The 22,205-nt window shown below is 39.7% G+C and overlaps 1 pseudogene; it reads right to left on the bottom strand.

Moving 5' to 3' along the window:
- Positions 1 to 2,189: 2,189 nt before the first annotated feature.
- The window catches only part of LOC113254326 (E3 ubiquitin-protein ligase RNFT1-like), a 35,312-nt pseudogene continuing 15,296 nt past the window's right edge, over positions 2,190 to 22,205 (bottom strand).

Here is a 22,205-nt window from a genome sequence, read left to right as displayed (position 1 = left end):
TAATATGATTAAAGTATACTTATTTTTGCTCAGATAAGAGTGGAATACAATCACTCCTAGAGGGTGTCCTTTCTACACATATTTTCAGGGATCGAGGTTTCTTCTATCCTGTGGCTCCCCCACGTTCACACCACGACTCCCAAGGTTGTCCTCATCATCTCCAGTCTAGCCACCTGGAGGGGAAAATGCATGAGGGTCATGAGTCAGGGGGCCAAACAGGCCAGTCCTGGAAGCAACAGATGTTACTCCTCACATTTTATTGGTCAGAACTGACACATGGCCATGTCTAGCCACAAGGGAGACGGGTAAGCATAATCTAGCAGTGCCCCAGGAGAAAAAGGAAATGGTTTTTGATGACTTGATAACCAATATCTTCCACAGTCTTTCCTTCTGGTCACAAATTATTCCATTCTTCCTTTCTTTCATAGAACGTATCCATTTCTCATAGGGGGCAACCCAAAGACCTATGGAGTCAATGAAGTGGCACAAAGTTCAGATCTTCAGATGACGGATATGGTGTCTGGATGGGGCTTCTTGTGGCGATCTGTCAATAAAAAGGTTGTTCGTCCCTTCTCCCTCTCAATGTACAGTGGTGAATCAGGGACAGGATAATGCTAAAAAATAAACCTCCCCCAGCCTCTCTTTGGGAAAACAGAAGAATGCAAGACACTGGACAATTTCTAGTTGCTAGTATATATGAAATCCTGAACAGGCATTATGAAGGTATCCTGCCTTCATAAGGTGGGGTGTGGAAGTTCCTTGATTAGATTCTGATTTTCTCTCCTGGTGGAACTCCCTTGTCCATGGCCCTTGGTCCATCCTCTGGGAGAGTCTTCCATGTCCTGTTTTCCATGGCTATACCTGAAGAGGACATTTGGGAGTATATTCTTGAAAGTGCATACAACTTTCACAGCCTGCTTCTTGCTTGTGCAAGTGTGCGGTCCTAAGGAATGTTTTAATGCTCAAGTATCCAAGGCTTTTTCAGGTTGGGATTGTGTTTATTTGGCAGTACAATTCACTTAGAAACTTAGAACGCTTTTGATCTGGTAGCGTCTAGTCCGTTCCATGTGCCAGTAAATATATTCAAAGTTTTGCATAGATGTCATTTTCAAGTCTTACTTGTTTTCTTCTACCCAAGCCCGCCCTTCTCAATTTAATGGTGGCTACCTCGAGGCCAGTTGGTTTGGGTGGGGGCCATACCATTAATGTTATCTTCGTAATAATACTGAAAATTTCAAACAATTGATATTTTTCTTATTGATTGCTAATCATATTTAAAGAGTAATATTAAAATATATCATCTTCAGTAAATTAATATTCACTTAGAACATCTTTTTACAGGTAAAATATAACATATAGAACTTTTATTTAAAAATATAAATTTTAGGAAAATTTTAAGAATTTTTGAGATTTTGGATAAAGATATATTTTATCATAAAAAAATTCCTTAGTTTGAAACACTGTCAGAAAAGAATACCAGAATCCTTCTGAAACCACAAATTCTATTTAGTTATCCAGTTGCCGTTTTCAATAACATTAGTAAGAAAATACATTTACAGTTTTATGCTGCAAGCATATGTCAAGTAATTAGAATAAATGTGGACATAGATATTAGGTTGAATATTGCTTACCTATTTTTAAAAATAGTGTTCTTTCCCTCATTTGATTTAAAAAAATGAAATACTTGCGATGCCTGGATGGTTCAACTGGTTAAGCATCTGCCTTTGCTCAGTGGGGAGCCGCCTTCTCTCTCTGCCTGCGCCTCCCCCTGCTTGTGCTCACTCTCTCTCCGACAAATAAAATCTTTAAAAAAAAATGAAATACTTAAATCTTACTCTAGTGCTCCAAAAATGTTTGGAAACATTTTTCTTTTTCTTTCTTTCTTTTTTTTAAAGATTTATTTTAGAGAGGGAGTGTGGTGGGGAGGGGCAGAGGGAGAGGAAGAGAGACTCTCAAGCAGGCTCCCCACTGAGTGCAGAGCCAGACGCAGGGCTCCATCTCATGATCCTGAGATCATGACCTGAGCCAAAATACAGAATCGGACGCTTAACTAACTGAGCTACCAGGCACCACTGGAAACATTTTTCTTTTAATTTTTAGCAAAGAAATCTCTCCCAATGACTTTAGTAATAGTCATTGTAGCCAAATGCAATTAATATTTTGTGGTCTTAATAGTTGATAGGACTTAATTACGTTTGAAGGTGTGATGAAGTAGCTCCATCTTTCCATTTGCTTATGTGGTTTGAAATCACAGTTCTGACTAGTGCACATTCTCTTGATGAAACCACGAGGTGATGCATTCTTTGGGAAATATATGCTGGCAGATGGGAAACATAATCTTATGAAATTCTGCTTGACATATTGGTCACATATCATCTGAACAAGTCACTTTGTAGCTTGGTCATGTGAAAAATATTCACAAAACCTGTCTGAAAATCATATTTAAAAAAAAATTCAAAAACTTTAAAATGGAGTAGCATAAAGCTAGTAACATCCGAAGATTGTAGTTACATTACCAAACTCCCTGTGGTTAATAAGGTAATGGAACCAGATAGGGGAACAAAATTCATTTATACTGACATAAGAACACATACCAGTAATCCTTGGATTTAAAAGGCATCATGAAAGAAGGTACCAATGAAATAAGGCATTTCAAGCCTATGAAAAAGATTTTCAGAATGAAGACCATAATTCCAATAATCCAAAGTACTTCCCAGAAGCTTGAATGACCCAAAGTCAGATTTATAAAGATTAAGTTGTAATAAAGTGACTGAAAATGGAAGAGAACAGAAGATCCTGCCAAGAATACTAGTAACCAAGCTGTACTGCATCTTTGGGCACCTTTTCTTAGAAAAAGCCCAATATACAGTGCTTTTGTTGGCATACATTAAAGTTGTTAGAAGCTCAGTTCCAAGAGAAATTACATTTATTTCTGAAGCTTGGATTTTCCGCACATCCTCTAGGCATGGAGTTCATCTGGATAGCAACATCTCAGGAATGAAGGCAAGCCCCTTCTCCTGTCCAGTTTGTTGCATGAGCACTTTGGGAGGTTGATGCTGCTCCCCTGTCCACAGTTCCTAGAGGGTGGCATGGCCCTTGAATACTTTTTCTCTGATCCACATTCCTTTGTATCAGCACTGTGTTTCCTCTAATGATGAGTGGATGGAAGTCTCACATAGTGTCAGGGACAGTGGGAAACAGTCCTACGTCTTCAGTCAGGGCCCTCACCCTCAAACCCACCACAGCTAACTTTGTTAGCCCCAATGGCAGCAGCAAAGCTAGGTTTTAATGGGCTTTTGTGTTCAAATATTTTTTCCAAATTGTCTTAAAATTTGGGCTCTAATAGCTTTCATACATCTTTCTTAGTCAGGCCGCCAATTTCTGGACCCTCAATTTCTGCTTGCAAACTGGCCAATTATTTTCTGAGCTCATTTCTTATAACACTTTGCCTGACATACAAAATAAAAGTGAGCCCACTGTTCTTCTCCTGCCAAGCACTTCCCCCAGAGTTACAGTCTCAGTGGGCATGTGGTCTGCTGTCCAAGTTATCCCAGGCAAGTTTACCACATGTTTTGTCCCTGTGTAATTTGCATGTCCATCTTTACAGCTCTGTGATAGATTCCTTTATAATAAGTCTTGACATCCTCCAACTTTTTTCTTTTCCAAAGCTGTTTTGACTATTAAATGTTTGTAGCTCTGTATGAATTTCAGACTAATCTTCTCAATTGCTACCAAAAAGCCTGCTGGGATCAGGAACTGAAGCTGGAGAAGTAGGAGGAGAGGAAGGAGAGGAGAAGAGAGGTGGTGGAGCAGGGAGGTCACTAAGCAGTCTTTCTGAAGCATTGGTCTAGTGGACAAGTCAGAGCTTGAGGGGTATCTGCTGAAAGGGTCCACAGATGGGACTGTGAAGGTCTGTGCAGGGCTGTGATCTGGTTCGTGTGGTTGCCTCTGTGAGTTTGCAGTTGGGTGTCTGGTCATGAGTTGCTGTTGGTCAGCAGGGCAGACAGATGGGAAGAACAGCTGGACCTGGAGGCAGAGGAGTGTGCAGAGTGGAGAGAACCAAGTAACTGGTACCTGTTTGCTTCGCTGCATCTCTCTCTCATCACGTCTAACCATGATGACATTCAGAGCATAAGGGCTGCTGCTTCATTTCACTTTCCAAATCAGTGCAAGTTTCTAACCCAGAACCAAGTAGGGAAGAAGATGAAAAAATGTAGTTCCAACTTAGACTGAGGCAAAATAAAACCATTTTCTTTTTCTGTGTCACCATCTTCATCCAACCAGCCACCAACTCCTGTTGATTCATCATTATTTCTGCATTATAAGCCATTCCCTTCTCTGCAAATTGCTCTTTTTAAATCACTAATACATTTTGTGTCTGGATTACTGTAGTAGCCTCCTAACTTGTGATTACATCAAATATGGTCATGTAGGTTGTGCACTGCACAACTTCACTGGTGCCATTCATAGACCATGCTTAATGGCCCTCCCTAGAGTTGTTCAGGGTACAACATGCAGAACTGTACACAGTTCCATCTCAGGTCTAGCCCTGCTTCCTTCAGTAACTTGGGTCCTCCTTTTAAAAGGCAAAAGGACCATATCATTCTCCTGCCTAAAATTGTTGGCCTCCCATGACCTTCAGGGTAAAATTCAAATTCCTTAGCATAGCCTAATATCCATTCATGATTAGCAGGTAAGCCTAGGCTCTGGAATCACAATTTCTTTCTTTCTTTCTTTCCTTCTTTCTTTCTTTCTTTCTTTCTTTCTTTCTTTCTTTCTTTCTTTCTAAAAGATTTATTTATTTATTTATTTATTTATTTATTTATTTATTTGACAGAGCTAGAGACAGCCAGCGAGAGAGGGAACACAAGCAGGGGGAGTGGGAGAGGAAGAAGCAGGCTCCCAGCGGAGGAGCCTGATGTGGGGCTCGATCCCAGAACACTGGGATCACGCCCTGAGGCGAAGGCAGATGCTTAAGGACTGAGCCACCCAGGTGCCCCTGGAATCAGAATTTCTAAGTTGGAATTTCCCCTTAGCCACTTCTACAATATATGACCTTGGGCAAGTCGCTTAATCTTACTGGGCTTGTTTCTTTAACTGTGAAATGGGAGAGGAGGGTGAGAATAGTCCTTTCCTCATCAACTTTTGTCAGCATTGAAATGCAAAGATATAATATTCCTTCTATAGTGCAATCTCTCACCATTGCCTGTGCCCACGCCAACTCTATGCTCCATCTGAACCGAACTCCTGTACTACTAGTTCTCCTTGTTGTGCCCCATCCTGCCTCTGTACCTTTACACATACCTGAATCAGCCTTTTTCTCTCCCCTTGGCTAGAACCTGCTCATTCTCCAGGACTCAGTGACTCATCACTCCCTCCTGGCAGCCTTCTCTGATTCCCTCAGCCTCAGTTAGTGACAGTTCCCTTGGGTTGTCTCTGTTAGTGCTTGGTTATACCACAGTGGATTCTCTTTTTCTCTCTCCCCCACTATAAACTATAGACTTTCTTGCCTGCTAGACCATAAATTCCAGACCATGTTTTGCTTGAGGGTAGGGACTGTTTTACCTGTCTTCGTATCCTTAGCTCTTAATGTAGCACTAAGTTTTTAAGAATGTTAGTAGGTTCTCAAAGTGTTTATTGAATTAATCAGTGTTGAATGATGAGGGCTCTAACGGGTGTTGTTATACTTTATGGAGAAATATAAAGATGATGGAATATTTTGGGATAATGCATAATAGCAAGAATTTCAGAATTCTTTTTTTTTTTTTAAGATTTTATTTATTTATTTGACAGAGAGAGAGACAGCCAGTGAGAGAGGGAATACAAGCAGGGGGAGTGGGAGAGGAAGAACAGGCTCCCAGCAAAGGAGCCTGATGCGGGGCTGGATCCCAGAATGCCGGGATCATGCCCTGAGCTGAAGGCAGACGCTTAACGACTGAGCCACCCAGGCGCCCCAAGAATTTCAGAATTCTGAAGTTTAGTGATTTGGTAGATTTCAAACTATGTATGTTGCTGTTAATGGAAATTAAAAAAAAGAATGGAAATTTTCTTTTTTTAAACTTAAATTCAATTAACATATAATGTATTATTTGTTTCAGGGGTACACATCTGTGATTCATCAGTCTTATACCCAGTGCTCATTACAACATATACCCTCCCCAGTGTCCATCACCCAGTTACCTCATCCCTCTACCCCTCTCCCCTCCAGCAACTCTGTTTGTTTCCTATGATTAAGAGTCTCTTATGGTTTGTCTCCCTCTCTGCTTTTGTCTTGTTTCATTTTTAAGAATGGAAATTTTCTTAGTGGAAAGAATGACTAAGGGCATTTTTTGGTCAAGGCATTGTTTACTACCATTTGCTCAATATCCATTACTCTAAGACCTCTTACAAAGATATTGAAACCCACAACTATATGGTCAATTAATCTTCAACAAAGCAGAAAAAAGTATCCAATGGAAAAAAGATAGCCTCTTCAACAAATGGTGTTGGGAAAACTGGACAACAACATGTGAAGGAATGAAACTGGACCACTTTCTTATACCATATACAAAAATAAATTCAAAATGGGTTAAAGATCTGAATGTGAGACCTGAAGCCAGAAAAATCCTAGAGGAGAACACAGGCAGTAACCTGTTTGACATCAGCTGTAGCAACTTCTTTCTAGATATGTCTCCTGAGGCAAGGGGGGAAAAAGCAAAAATAAACTATTGGGACTTCATCAAAATAAAAAGCTTTTGTACAGTGAAGGAAACAACAAAACTAAAAGGCAATTTATGGAATGAGAGAAGATACTTGCAAATGACATATCAGATAAAGGGTTAGTATCCAGAATCTATAAAGAACTTATAAAACTCAACACCCAAAAATGAATAATCCAATTAAAAAATGGGCAGAATACACGAGCAGACATTTTCCAAAGAGGACATACAGATGAAAAGATGCTCAACATCACTGATCATCAGGGAAATACGAATCAAAACTGTAATGAGGTATCACCTCATACATGCCAAAATGGTTAAAATGAACAACACAAGAAATGGGTGTTGGCGAGGATGTGGAGAAAGGGGAACCCTCTTGTACTGTTGATGAGCGTGCAAACTGATGCGGTCACTTGTGGAAAACAGTATGACGTTTCCTCAAAAAGTTAAAAATACGGACACCAAGTTGGCTTAGTTGGTTAAGCATTTGCCTTTGGCTCAGGTCGTGATCCCAGGGTCCTGGGATTGAGTGCTGCATTGGGCTCCCTGCTCAGTGGGGAGCCTGCTTTTCCCTTTGCCTCTGCTGTTCTCTCTGCTTGTGTGCTCTCTGTCAAACAAATAAATAAAAAATCTTAAAAAAAAAAGTTAAAAATAGAACTACCCTACGATCCAGCAATCACACTACTGGTTATTTACTCAAAAGAATACAAAAATACTATTTCAAAGGGATACATGCACCCCAATGTTTTTAACAGCATTATCTACAATAGGCAGGTTATGGAAATAGCCCAAGTGTCCATTGATTGATGAATGGATAAAGAAAATGCGTTGTATATATACAATGGAATATTACTCAGCCATAAAAAGCATGAAATCTTAACCACTTGCTACAACATGGATGGAGCTAGAAAGCATTATGTTGAGTGAAATAAGTCAGCCAGAGAAAGGCAAATTTACCACATGACTTTACAAAAGTCAAAGGGGGAAAAAAGAGAGAGGCAAACCGAAAAACAGACTCTTAACTGTAGAGAACAAACTGATGGTTACCAGAGAGGAGGTGGATGGGGGATGGGTGAAATAGGTGATGGGGATTAAGGAGTGCACTTGTGATGAGCACCGGGTGATGTATGGACATGTTGAATCACTATATTGCACACTTGAAACTAATATACACTGTATGTTAACTAAATGGAAATTAAAAAAGTTAGAGGGAAAGCCCATGGGTGAGTGTGAGTGGGTGGGGAGGAGGAGGAACAGAGGGAGGAGAAGAGGGAGAGGGATAAGCAGACTCCACACTGAGTGGCTGAGTGCAGAGCCCTAAGTGGGGCTTGATCCCATCACCCTGAGATCCTGAACTGAGCGAAATCAAGAGTCTGATGTTTACCCTTAACTGACTAAGCCACCCAGGTGCCCCCTAACTGGAATTTAAATAACAAAAATATTATTGAATAATGCATTAAAAATTAACCACCGACAAATAGAATACTCTGAATTGTATTACCAAAAATCATAAAGTAGTTATCCTTGGGAAAATATGGACCAAAATCCTGCGTACTACCTGTTAATTCTAAAATGTCTGTATGAGTTCAATCATTTTTTTCAAGATTTTATTTATTTGGGAGAGAGAGGGCATGAGAGAGAGAGATCACGAGCATAGGGGAGGGATAGAGGGAGAAGCAGACTCCCTGCCGGGCAGGGGGCCTGATGTAGAACTCAAACCCAGGAGTCTGGGATCATGACCTGAGCTAAAGGCAGACGCTTAACCTACTGAGCCACTCAGGTGCTCCTCGATCATTTTTTAAAAAATATTTGATTTATTTATTAGAGAGAGTGTGTGAGAGCACAAGCAGAGGGAGGAGCAGAGGGAGAGGGAGAGGGACAAGCAGATTCCCTGCTGAGCACAGAGCCTGAGACAGGGGCTTGATTCCAGGACCCTGAGATCATGACCTGAGCGTCAGATGTTTAACCAACTGAGGCACCCAGCTGCCCCATGTTCAATCATTTTAACAGTGGACGTTGCCTTAGTCAGTAGTTTATACCTAATGTTTCTGATAGCAATCTTTTAATAAAGAGAACAAGTAATGAAGGTTTTTTTCTTTAAAATTTCAAATTTCCATGTACTGAGTATGCTTGAAATAAAGTACCTCTGTCAAGAATTTTTTTTTATTTTTAAATTTCTGGATCAATAATTATTAGGTTTCTTAATGTTTGAAATAAAAATATTAGTGCCTGGACTAAATATCAGAGGATATTAAATCTAAGCACTTCTGTGGGCTGTAGATGTTGACCTTTTCCAAAATCCTGTCCCTTCTTCAAATAGGTTCTTGCTTTGATATAAGGAAAAGTTTTAATAAATATGGAAATGATCACTCTCAACATCAGTATCATGCTTTGTTAAGCTTATGATTCTAACTGCTATCCAATGCATCACAACTGTAAGATTAAGAAGAGTCACTTGTTTAAATATTTTTGCATCTTACAAAATGAGTAAGAATATGAAAATCTCACTTAAGAAATGGGCAAAGGGCATATCAAAGGAGACAGAAAAGAAAAAAATAAAAATGGCCAATAAATATATGGAAAAATTTTAGCCTTACTAGTAACAAAATGCAAACCAGCACAATAATGAGATATCATTTTAATCTATCTCAGTAGCAAAGGGTATGACCAAGTGGGCATTTTCATCCATTGCTGTTGGGAGTGTAAATTTGTAATCTTCTCTGCAATTTGATAGTATGTGTGAAAGGCTTTAGAAATGCTTTTAGTTTGGACTAGGGAATCCCACTTCTAGGAAATTCTTCTAAGAAGATAATAGGACAAATGCAGAACAGTATACCTTTAAGCATATTTATTGCAGCCTTGTTTTTGAAGTGGGATTGGGTGGGTAACCTGCTTTTGCCTGGTTTCTGTGTGGAGGGGCAGCCACTTCTGGAATCCTTCTAGCCCCTCTTCCACTGCACACTCCACCCCATGGGAAAAGGAGCAACTTGCTTGGTTGGACTCAGGGTCCTGCTGCATCCATCCTGGCACTTCAGATCACTCTGCCTGCAGAGCGTGTGCCCTCATTGGCTTCCTGCCAAGTGCAGCTTTTATGGGGAAAGCCTCCCCACATTGGGGAAGTTTTCCACCTCTACCTGTGCCTGTCTAGGAAACTCTTGAACTCCAGATGCCGTGTTAGGAATCTCATTGGGCTGCACACCTGATTCATGTCCTCCACAGTGTGTTCCAAACTATCATTCTAACCCTCTAGTTCCCAAACTGGCTGAGGTGTCCTGAAATACCACAGTGAATTCACAGGGGGTGTTGTGGGACATTTAAAAATTTCCAGGGAAACATAGTTATACTCCATGACTGCTAGACATCATGCAAATGATGAGCTAGATGTAGGCCACGGTGTCAACATCATAACAATACATTCCTTTTGGTACTGTCGTATCTTTGCAAAGCTGGGTTTTTGGTGGTGTCTGTGATAAAAAGCAAGTACTACATGAACGTTACTGTGGAACAGGGAGTGAGGGTGGTGGTGCCCAATTTGATTCCAAGATTGCAGAAGTGGTACAGTGCCCAGCAGGTGCAGAGATCTCATTATTAAGTAAATGTGGTTATTTAAGGATGAAATAAAATATTTTAAAAATATATGGGTATTATTATTATTCAAAAGTAATTAAGTTGTTAGGGCATGCCTACTTACAAAGTTGTTTGTATCTGACTGCCTAGGAAATGAAACTATTAAGTATTTTTTTTGGTCTAGTGGCACTGTGAAAAAAATTAACAAGACACTAAGGATGCTGTGAGCCAGGAAAGGTTGGGAGCTGCTGTTTTAACCTCATTTGCTAGTGCTGATAAAAGAAAAAAGTCAGGAAAGAAAGCTAGTTTTGGGAAAAGGTGAATGGATTCAATTGTGGAGATGCTGAGTCTGAGGGCCTAGTGGGCCACTCAAGGAAAGGTATAGAGCTGGGATCCAGGCAGGAGGTTTAGAGCAGAGCTAATTCCATCCATGAATAGTCATGTGCAGGCTCTCTTTCTGATTGCTTCGGATATTGTATAAACTCAAGAACTGCAAAAGAAGAAGGTAGGGTTGTTGAAAGGGAAGGAACCTAAAAACCAAAACTTGAAACTGACCTGCAAAACAAATGTTCTTGGTTTAATGTTTTTGCAAATGTTAAATGGATGCATTTGAATTTCCTTCTTACATCATGTTTTATTGCAAAGGTTCTATGGGAGAGCCATGAGGTTTACTCTAGTAGAGAAAGAGAAAGTGAACTCTTGACCTCTTAGCCAGATAGGGGGGCTTGTGCAGATAGGGGGTTTGCTTAATTATTTTATTTCCTGTGTAGCACATCACTAGCTGAGCCCAGAAAATCCAGATCATAGAGGGCCACAATTGTATAGAGAAGACACCCTTATACACACTTAAGGCTTCACAAGATTAGCATCAAGAAGTAGGAGGATATGATGTTAGGAAAGTAAAGACCTCCCTCCCTCCCTCATACACATACCTTTTTTGACCAAGGAGATTGTGGAAAGAAATACAAAGAGAAGGTAGTGATTTGTGTCTTGTAATTTTCCCCTATGGCTTGGAAAGAAGCTGTGTTACAAAAATGAGAATAATAGTAAGAACAAAGAGGAGAGATATTGCCAAGTTGGGGGCCGTGGAAAGCTCACTTTTGTCCTGTTCACCTGTACCAACTTGGGGGTATGACCACAACAACTTGGCTATGCACCACAGACAGAAGGAGATCCTATGGCTTTGTTTTCCTGTGCTGCTTCCAATTCCCATGTTTTGTAGATGATGCGACAAGAGCCAGTAGGGCTTCCAAGGTACCATCTGTCCACCCCGCCCTGACAAGGGAGTAGCCTGGATGAGGGACAGAGTAGTCACTCCACACTCTGTAGCCAACATAGTAGGGGTGAGGCTGAGTCATGCAGAGGTGTTACTTGGTTCTGACCAAGCAAGATGCCCCCAATGAATAAGGGTTGTTGTCTTGAGATCAGTAGTAACTTCCTGATGCATGCCAATGACCCCCAGGAGGCTCGGAGACTCTTCTCTTGGGGTCGTGAAGACCCATCATATCCCTTCTCAGATATCCAGATGTCATCTTAGGGAGAGAGGCAGGGGAAGGAGGCAGCTGACAAGGGCCAGCATTGACTACATAATTTTCTGGGCCTAGTGCAAAATAAAAATACAAGCCCCTTGTTCAAAAATTAAGAATTTAATACTGCAACAGCAGAGCATTAACCCAGGTGTGGGGTCCTTCTAAGAGCAGGACCATGTGCAACTGCACATATCTCAGACCTATGAAACTGGCCCTGCTGAAAGCCTCAACATATTTTTCCCCTAGAGATTCTCAACACTGCCCAAAGGGATTGTTGAAATTATCAGATCGGATTAAATTTAAACTGCATTGGACATAGAGTTAATTCTTTCCCCATTAACCAGTGAATGGGAACCTGGGAGACATGCCAGATTAGTTTATGGACAATCGAGGTATTACTGAGTTGGGTTGAGTTATATTTGTGGCCCTTCTGTAAAGACATCATTTTCTCCTTTTTATAGGATAAACGTTGCTATTTAGAGAGGTTAAGGGATTGCTCAAGGTCACCCAGGTAGTTAGTAGTGAAATTGAGGTTTAAACCCGGGTATGACTCCAAAAGTTGGGCATGTTTCCACTCTTCTGATGTCAAACTAAATCTGAGAAATTGAACTTTAAAGTGGGCTTTCTTTCAAAATGTACTTATTTTTGTAACTGTATGAAGAGTATGCCTTATCACCAATAGGAATGATACTGTCCCCTAGAGAGCATTTTGGAAAATTGAGGGGTATTTTGGTTGTCTGAGGGGATGATGATGGGCAAAGGTTAGGGATATTAGAAAGTTGCAATTTGTAGGACAGTCCTACACAAGGAAGATTTGTTTGATGTTTTACGTATCTTTTGTTTGCCTCACCTGTGCTTGGGTAGGTGAAAACTTGTTTATAATTATAAGTCTAGAACCTAATAACATTTTACATAAACTTATAATATCTTTTGCATGGTTTAAAAATAGGCTGAATTTTCTATAAATAAAACAACTATAAATGGAAGGAAGAGTATACTTGATTTGTTTCAAACTTTACCAAGAGTTGTTGCCCATTTTGGAAAACCCCATTGCCCAATGGCTATGCTGCTTTTGGCATTTGCATCATCAATACAGCACACCTTAATCAATTTGTTAGTAGATGTCAGCTTCCCTTAGATTCCCCATGTAGATGCATTGACTGCTTCATTATTTTTCTGGTATGGCTGTATGTGAGCATATTGGCATATATATTATTTTATTATAAATTCTATTTTTTTCTTTGTGTTATAGTCAGGGCATTTTTTTTTGTTTTGTTTAAAAAGTTGTATGTATAAGTAGGTTATAATTTTATATGGATTTCATTTTAGGACTGTATAAGGACACTGAAAAATATTTGCTATAGAAAGGGGTGAGTCTAGCAGTTTGAGAACCACTGAGGTGGGAGACGTGAGTATTTGGAATCAGTAAAGAGCAGAGTTATTTTTGCAAGAAAACCTTAGAGTTATTGACTTTCTCTGAAGGACTTATTGGCTATGAGGGCAATATCACTGAGCCTCATGTGAAAGAGTTATTAAATCTTTTAAGAGACTATATTCTGTGTGTTAGGCACAGAATCAAGATATCTGACCTAATTTACCCAAGGAGTAGGGCTTTTCAGGTGACCTCCTTTTTTTTTTTTTAAGTTAATTTTTGTCCTCTTGGCTGGACAAAGTTTTCCTTTTCATTTGAGGGAATGACCTTGGCAGGAAAAGAAGAAAAAAACTCTTTTGATTCAGGTTTATTTTTTTCCTCTTGGGAAAAATATCCGTTTGAAGGTAAAATAACTATGTGAGACATTTACATTGCAACTTAAAACGCTCCCTGTTACTAATTGTTATGAGAAGCCTGGCATCAGGGGGTCTTCAGGAAAAATGTCCCAATCTACTGAGTTTCTTGCACGACCATGTTCCTTATGTAACTCCAGGACTCTGCCTTTTTGTAGGAGGGATGTCTTCCCAACTATTATTAACAATATTATATGCCACTTAATCATATAAAATTGTTAATGAAAAGGTAAAAAACTATACTTTGAGTCCGAGAGAGTAAGTTCTTTGTTCTAGACACTCAGGGTGATGCCATGTAGGACGTCTATGATGATAATTAGGGAAAATTTTCCTCTCCTTCTTTTGGACCCTCTTTCTTCTGGAATCCTGCCCCCTCTTGCACTGCCTTCCTGCATGGGACAGTGCTTGTCCAGGGACTTGCGTTCGTCTGCTCCATCTCTGGTCTGGGTGATTGTTATTTGGAATGGAGAGAAGTTGGGTCAGAAAAGTGCCTCTGGATCTTCTTGGCAGGTATCTATCCAAGTGTAAGTCACTTAGTGTAATGATTCAGCGCCCAGTCTCTGGAACCAGTCAGCCAGGATTTCAGTTCTGGCTCTACGGTCAATAGTTGTCCGACTTAAATTCTCTGTCTCAGTTTCCTCATCTATAAAACAGGAATTATAATAATACCTAATCTGCAGGGTTGTTGTGATGATTAAATGTATTAATGTGTATAAATGGGAAGCAGGGAGGAAGAAAACCCACTCTACCACACTTACACATTTAAACGGAACAGTGTTCCTGGTTGGTGTTTTATTGCAGATTGGTGAACCTAAATGACTTCTTTGATCTTTTGGATGGTGGGTCTAGGGGAACAGCTGGATAAATGCGAAGTGGAAGGAGTCATCAGCTTGGGCTTTAGATTCAGGAGTGTCACTCTTCTGTTCAAAGGCCACTGAAGTGTCCCCATTTCATTAAGAGTAAAAACCAAAGACTTCACGATGCCTACAGGGTCTTGCCTCATCTGGACTCTTGTGACATCTCTGACCTTGTCATCAACTGCTTACTCTGCACTCCATCCAGCCAGACTGGCCTTCTTGCTCTACCTCTGACATGCCAGGTGTACCCCTACCTTAGGGCCTTTGCTCTAGTGAGCCCTGTGTCCAGAATGCTTTTCCCTTTGACATCAGCATGGCTCACTCCTGCACCTCTTTCAAGTCTTTACTCAAATCTCGCCTTCTCAATGGGGCCTGCCCTGATCACCCTATTTAATACTGAAACCTGCCTCTCACCTCTACCCGTGCACTTCCATTCCCTTTACTGAGCTCTACTTTTTCCTCATAATGCCATTGATCTTCTAATAAACCATGTAATTTACTTAGGTATTATATTTATCGTTTCTAATCTTTATCTACTAGAATAGCTACTTAAAAGGACAGGATATTGCTTTTTCACTCACATCCTTAGAGTCTTGAGTTCTTGGCACATAGGGGGTATGTACTTAATAAATATTTATGGAATGAATGTATGATTCACCCACTGAGGCTGAGGACATTGCTGATCTAATCACACCAGGGTTTTCCTAGCAAGAAAGAAGGGAGAATAGCTATTGAATGGGCAGTTAACAATATCTGATGTGGATTCTAAAATGCCCAGCTGCACATTGGGGAAAATTGGATTATGGACTAATTGAAGAGTATTTGAGTCTTTCTCCAAATTTGGTATGCAGATTAAACAGGAGCTACATTTTATTTCCTGAACTTGTTTTATTTTTAACAAGAAGAAAAGTAGTGTATTTTTATGGGTTGTATGAAGGAGTGGTAGCATTGAAATGGTTTTAGTCTTGCAGAGATGCCATATTACTAGGGATGGAGTGATACAGGAAATAATGTGTACAGACCCATGGTTCCTGGCACCAAGGAAACACTTAGGAAATATCTGAATTTTGCCTAGGGCTAATCTTACCTTTAGAAGTAATCAGAGGGATATATAATAAAAGTGCATTCATATCAGAGAATCTCACTGTTGAAAAGGATTGGAGTAATGTATATCCTCTTCAGGGCTCTTCACAGATGAGTAGAAAATGAATCAAGCAAAAAATCAGCACAAGTGAGCTAAAATCTGCCTTCTTTTAAATTTTACTCTTTGGCATTCCAGAACAAATCTATTCACTTTTATACCTGAGATCCTCTCAACTATTTGAAGACAGCAATTGTGTTTTCTTTTCCACAGGGTAAACATCCTCAGTTTCTTATCTAGCTTAGTTTTGAGGATCTTCACCATCCTGGCCACCCTGTTTCTGATGAAATGCAACTTTACAATGTAGTTTTACTTTATTTTGTTATTATTATTTTTTGAGAGAGTGAGCAAGGGGGAGGGGCAGAGGGAAAAGAAGAAAATTTTTTTAAAGATTTTTATTCATTAAAAAAAATTTTTTTATTATGTTACGTTATTCACCATACAGTACATCATTAGTTTTTGATGTAGTGTTCCATGATTCATTGTTTGCATATAACACCCAGTGCTCCATGCAATATGTGCCCTCCTTAATACCCATCACTGGCCTATCCCAATCCTCCACCCCCTTCCCCTCCCCTCTGAAACCCTCAGTTTGTTTCCCAGAGTCCATAGTCTCTTTTATTTATCAGAGAGACAGAGAGAGACAGAGAGAGAGAGGGAGAGGGAGAGAACTAATACAAGCAGGGGGAGTGGCAGGCAGAGGGAGAAGTAGACTCCCTGCTGAGCAGAGAGCCGGATGTGGGACTTGATCCCAGGACCCTGGGATCATGATCTGAGCCAAAGGCAGATGCTTAACTGAGTGAGGCATCCAGGTGCCCCTACAATGTAGTAAAAGCCAGTGGCTGGGGCACCTGGGTGGCTCAGTCATTTAGTGTCTGCCTTTGGCTCAGGTCATGATCCCAGGGTCCAGGGATCAAGCCCTGCATGGGGATCCCTGCTCAGTGGGAAGCCTGCTTTTCCCTCTCCTGGTCCCCCTGCTGGTGTTCCCGCTTTTGCTGTGTCTCTCTCTGTTCAGTAAATAAATAAAATCTTGAAAAAAATAAAATAAAAAAAAATAAAAGTCAATGGCCAGGGGCACCTGGGTGGCTCCGTCCGTTAAGCATCTGCCTTTGGCTCAGATCATGATCCCAGTGTCCTGGGATTGAGCCCCACATGGGGGGGGGGCGGTCTCTGCTCAGCAGGGAGTCCGCTTCTCTAGCTCCCCCTGCTTATGCTCACTTGCTCTCTCTCTCTATCAAATAAATAAATAAAATCTTGAAAAAGTCCGTGGCCAAAATGAATTCATAGTGCTCCTAATCAAGTCTGATAAAATGAAGTGCAAAAAGATAACTTACGAAAATGAATAAATACATAAACAAACATATTAGGTAAGTAATTAAGGGGAGGGGAGATATTGATTAACAACTAAAAGGTCAGAGGTAGGTCTTCCTCTAGGTAGAGCTGGAGATCCAGGTGTTCATCTATCATTTGAGCTCTGTGTTCATTGTTAGCTCTTTTTTTCTTTGTGTTTTCTTCCCTACCTGGAAGAGTCTCCACATATTTCTTCTTAGAAGCTCCATGCTTACATCTTACCAAATTAGCAACTCCTCTCAGTGGTAAGGATAGAATTCTGGAGAAAAAACAACACTTACAGGAAGAGAAAGACACATTGCCAATCTTCCAGAATGTAAATTCTGTCATTAAGTAAACGATTTATGACTTGCTAAGTTGGCTTTTAGTGACGCCTCTTTTGAATGCATTCACAATGCTGCTTTACTTTGTATCTTCCAGAATTCTTCCTGAAATTGATGTCAGACTCATGATTTGAAAGTTGTAGAACTATTCTTTTCAAATTTGGGAAATTAATATCTCAGTTTCCTATCTTTTATCTTTTGATCCTTTTCTAGTTCACACTGATTTTTCAGAGTTACAATATTTCAACATTTATTGACTACCACACAGTAGTACTTTCTTCATTCCTATTTATAAGTTCTTGGCTTCTGAGACAGGAATTCATTTAGTTTAAAAACTTGAATTCCTTTAAATCAACCAGTTAAATCGTACTTCTTATAATCTGCCCACCTGCCTTTACTTTCTAGTTCTGCATTAAAGAGCTTTTTAGTTTGGTTCTCGGTTTTAAGAAACAGAGTCAGTCAGGTTAACTCCAGATTATGGAGAAGCTTACATGTAGCAGAGGAAGAAAAGGAGATCATAAGAACAGGGAAGTGGATTTCGTGGAAGCTTTTGTCTGTGGGCAGGTCCTAAGCAGCAGCATTTCTAGGGTCTTCTATTAACCATCACATCAATTTTTGACTCTGTAAATTGAGACTGTGACTTCCTGACTTGCTCTGTTTTTCTTGGTGTGTCTTTTTGTTTGTTTGTTTTTTTAACAGCTTTATTGAAGTATGACTTCTTCTCTGCCTCCCCCTACCCTCGTCCCCATGTGTTCTCTGTCACTGTAGATTCGTTTGTGTTTCGTAGACTTTTATATAAATGGAATCATAGTATGTCCTTTTTTTTATGACTGACTACTATCACTCAGGATACTTGTTTTGGAGATTCATCCATATTATTTTGTGTATCAGTAGTTCATTCTTTTTTATTGCTGAGTGGCATTCCACTGCATGGTTGTTTTACATTTTGTTTATTCACCTGTTGATGTACATGTGGGTTTCAGATTTTGGCCATGACTAATAACGGTTTTATGAACACTTTGTATATATGAACACAGGCTTTTATTTCTCTTGGATAAATAGGTAGGAATGGAATGGCTGGATCATGTGGTAGGTGTACATTTAACTTTTCAGGAAATTGCCAAACTGTTGCCAGAGTTGTATAATTTCACATTCTCACCAGCAGTATATAAGAGTTCCAGTTACTTTACATTCTCTCCATCTCTTGCTGTGGTCAGTCTTTTGATTTTTCGTTGTTCTAGCATAGTGGCATTTCATTGTCATTTAATTTGCATTTCTTTAATGACTAATGATGTTGAACATACCATGTCCTTATTTGCCATTAATATATCTTCTTTGGTGAAGTGCTTATTAAAATCTTTTGTCCATATTTTCTTAGATTATTTCCTTATTATTAAGTTTCAAGAATTCTTTATATATCCTAGTTACAAGACCTTTATCAGACATGTGATTTGCAAAGATTTTCTCTCAGTTTTCTTTTTGATCTGTGAGTTACTTGAAGAATGTTACTTAGTTTTCAAATATTTGGGGGTTTTCCAGTTATCTTTTATTAATTTATAATTTATTTCCTTTGTGATCAGAGAACGTACTTTGTATGACTTGAATACTTTTACATTTACTGTGGCTTGTTTTAAGACCCAGAATACGGACCATATCTCAAAACCTTGCACTTGAAGTATTTTCTGCTATTGGGTGGGGTGTTCTATAAATGTCAATTAGGACACATTGGCTGACAGTTGTTTTAGTTTCTTAGGGCTACCTTTAACAAACTGCCACAAAGTAAGTGGCTTAAACCAACAGAATTGTATTCCTTTAGAGTTCTGGGGGCTAGAAGTCAGAAATGAAGATGTTAGCAGGGCTGTGTTCCCTTTGAAGACTCCTGGGGGAGGATCTTTCCTTGCCTCTTTTTAGCTTCTGGTGGCTGTTGGCAGTGCTCGGTGTTTCTTGCTTCGAAGTTGAATCACTGCAGTCTCTGCTGTCATTATCACATGGTGTTCTCCCTGTTTGTGTCCAAATTTCCCTGCTCTTACAAGGACACCAATCATTGGATTAAGATCCATCAGTCCCCACCCCCCAAATCCAGTCCAACCTTATCTTAACTTGTTTACATCTGTAAAGACCTTATTTCCAAATAAGATCACATTCACAGGTACCATGGGTTATGGCCTGAACATATCTTTTTGGTGGATACAATTCAACCACAACGATAATGTTAAGTCTTCCATATTGTTATTGATTTTTCTGTCTACTTTCTTTATCAATTATTGAGAGAGGGATATTGGAATCTTTGACTATATTTGTGGATTTGTTTATTTCTCCTTGCAGGTCTATTGGTTTTGTTTCATGAATTGTGTTACCTTGTTAGGTGCCCAAGCTTTTATGATTATTATATCCTTTGAGAGACTGAACCATTTATCATTATGAAATGACACTCTTTGTCCCTGGTAGTATTTTTTGTTCTGAATTCTACTTCATTTGATGTTAATACAGCCAGTGATACTTTCTTCTGATTAGTGTTAACATTGTGTATTTTGTCTCATCCTTTTACTTTTAACTTATCTATGTCTTTATGTTCAAAGTGAGTTTCTAGTAGGCAGCATATAATTGGGTCTTATGTTTTTAATTTAATCTTCAAGTTTACTTATTTTTTTCTTTTGGAATGTATAATCTGCTATTAATCTCATCCAGTGTATTTTTCTTCTCAGACATTGTAGTTTTCATCTCTAGAGTTTAATTTGCATCTTCAAAAAAATATATATTCCATATCTTTAAGTTTTCAACATATGGTATATAGTTATAAGAACTTTTAAAATGTATTTGTCTACTAATTTTATTATATGTGTCAATTCTATATCAGTTTTGATTATTTTTTCTCCTTTTCATGGCTATATTTTCTTTTTTTTTTTTTTAAAGATTTTATTTATTTATTTGACAGAGATAGAGACAGCCAGCGAGAGAGGGAACACAAGCAGGGGGAGTGGGAGAGGAAGAAGCAGGCTCATAGTGGAAGAGCCTGATGTGGGGCTCGATCCCATAACGCCGGGATCACTCCCTGAGCCGCAGGCAGACGCTTAACCGCTGTGCCACCCAAGCGCCCCTCATGGCTATATTTTCTTACTTTATTTTGCATACCAGGTAATTATTGATTGGATGCCAAACATTGAGTTTTTTTTTTTTAAGTTTTTATTTATTTTTTTGACAAGGAGAGACAGCCAGCAAGAGAGGGAACACAAGCAGGGGGAGTGGGAGAGGAAGAAGCAGGCTCCCAGAGGAGGAGCCTGATGCGGGGCTCGATCCCAGAACACCGGGATCACGCCCTGAGCCGAAGGCAGATACTTAACAACTGAGCCACCCAGGCGCCCCCCCAAACATTGAGTTTTAACTTCTTGGATGTGAGATATTTTTGATTCCTGTAAATATTCTTTTTTTTTTTTTTAAGAGATTTTATTTATTTATTTGACAGAGAGAGAGAGCATAAGGAGGGGGAGTGGCAGACAGAGGGAGAGGGAGAAGCAGACTCCCTGCTGAGCAGGGAGCCCGATGCGGGGCTCAATCCCAGGACCCTGGGATCATGACCTGAGCCAAAGGCAGACACTTAACCGACTGAGCCACCCAGGCGCCCCTCCTGTAAATATTCTTGAACTTTGTTCTGTTTTTCTGTTTGTTCTGCAGTTATGTTTCTTGGAAATACTTTGATCCTTGTGGGTCTTGCTTTTAATTTTTGTTAGATAGGAAGAGAGCAGAGTTCAGTCTAGGGCTACACTTTTCCCACTACTGAGGCAAGACCCTTCTGAGTGCTCTACCTGATGCCCTATGAATTATGAAGTGTTTTTTTTTTTTTTTTTTTTGCTTTTAAGTGTGGCTGGTGGAAAGAGGCACTATTCCTGGACAGGTGTAAGCACCAGGTATTGTTACTGTGATGGCTAATTTTATGTGTCAACTTGGCTGGGCCTTGGTGCTCAGATGTTTGGTCAAAGATTATTATGAATGTTTCCGTGAAGTTGGATTTTAAATGAGATTAACATTTCAATTAGTAGACTTTCAGTAAAGCAAATTATCCTCCATAATGTGGATGAGCCTCACCTAGTCAGTTGAAGGCCTTGATAAAACAAAGACTGACTTCTGGAACAAGGATTCTGCCAGAAGATTTCCTTGGGACTCAAACTGCAACTCTTCCCTAGTTCTCCAGCTTGCTGGCCTACCCTGAAGATTTTAGATTTACCAAGCTTCTACAGCTGCATGAGTCAATTCCTTAAAATAAATCTCTCACTTTATATATTCATGTCCTATTGGTTCTGTTTCTTTGGAGTACCCTAACAATTACCTCTTTTCTAGTGTGTCTTTTTTCAGGTTAAGTAGTTTCCTCACACACATGCTCTGATCAGTACTCAGCTAAATATTTGAGGAGAACTCTCTTTAGATGTCCAGAATTATCAATCTGTTTAGCTCTCTTTCTCTGGTACTATCTTTTGTGAGGTCTTGCTGACTTGGCCTGCCTCTGCTCCCAGCTCTGTCTCATCACCTCATGGAGTCCTCCAGGCTTCACTTGGGTTTCCCATCCCTGAGTTTCTAGAAATGCTCTTGAGGCATGAAGCTGGAGCAGTTGTTGGGCTCACCTTGTTTCCCATCTTTTAGGGGTCAGTATCCCTCATTGCCTGATGTCCAGTATCTTGAAAACCATTGTTTAATATTATTTGTCTGGGTTTTGGTTTTTTCAGATGGGAGGGTAAATCTGGTCCTGTTACTTCATCTTGACCAGAAGTTAAAGTTCTTAGTTGTATCTTCCTGGATCTTCTTCTCTTACTGATCTGGCTTCCTTTCTTTCTGTGCTAGATGTATATTTACTCATTGCTTTGGCTTATTTGTTTCAGTTTCCTTGAAGCTATGATTTACTAATCCTTCCTCTTGTCTTTCTGTATGCATCTTTTTAGCTTCGGTTTTTGCAGATAGTTTAC

This window comes from Ursus arctos, unplaced genomic scaffold (assembly GCF_023065955.2).
Source record: "Ursus arctos isolate Adak ecotype North America unplaced genomic scaffold, UrsArc2.0 scaffold_12, whole genome shotgun sequence".
Lineage (NCBI taxonomy): Eukaryota > Metazoa > Chordata > Mammalia > Carnivora > Ursidae > Ursus > Ursus arctos.
Note: the sequence above shows the minus strand (reverse complement) of the source record. Positions and strands in the feature narration are given on the sequence as shown.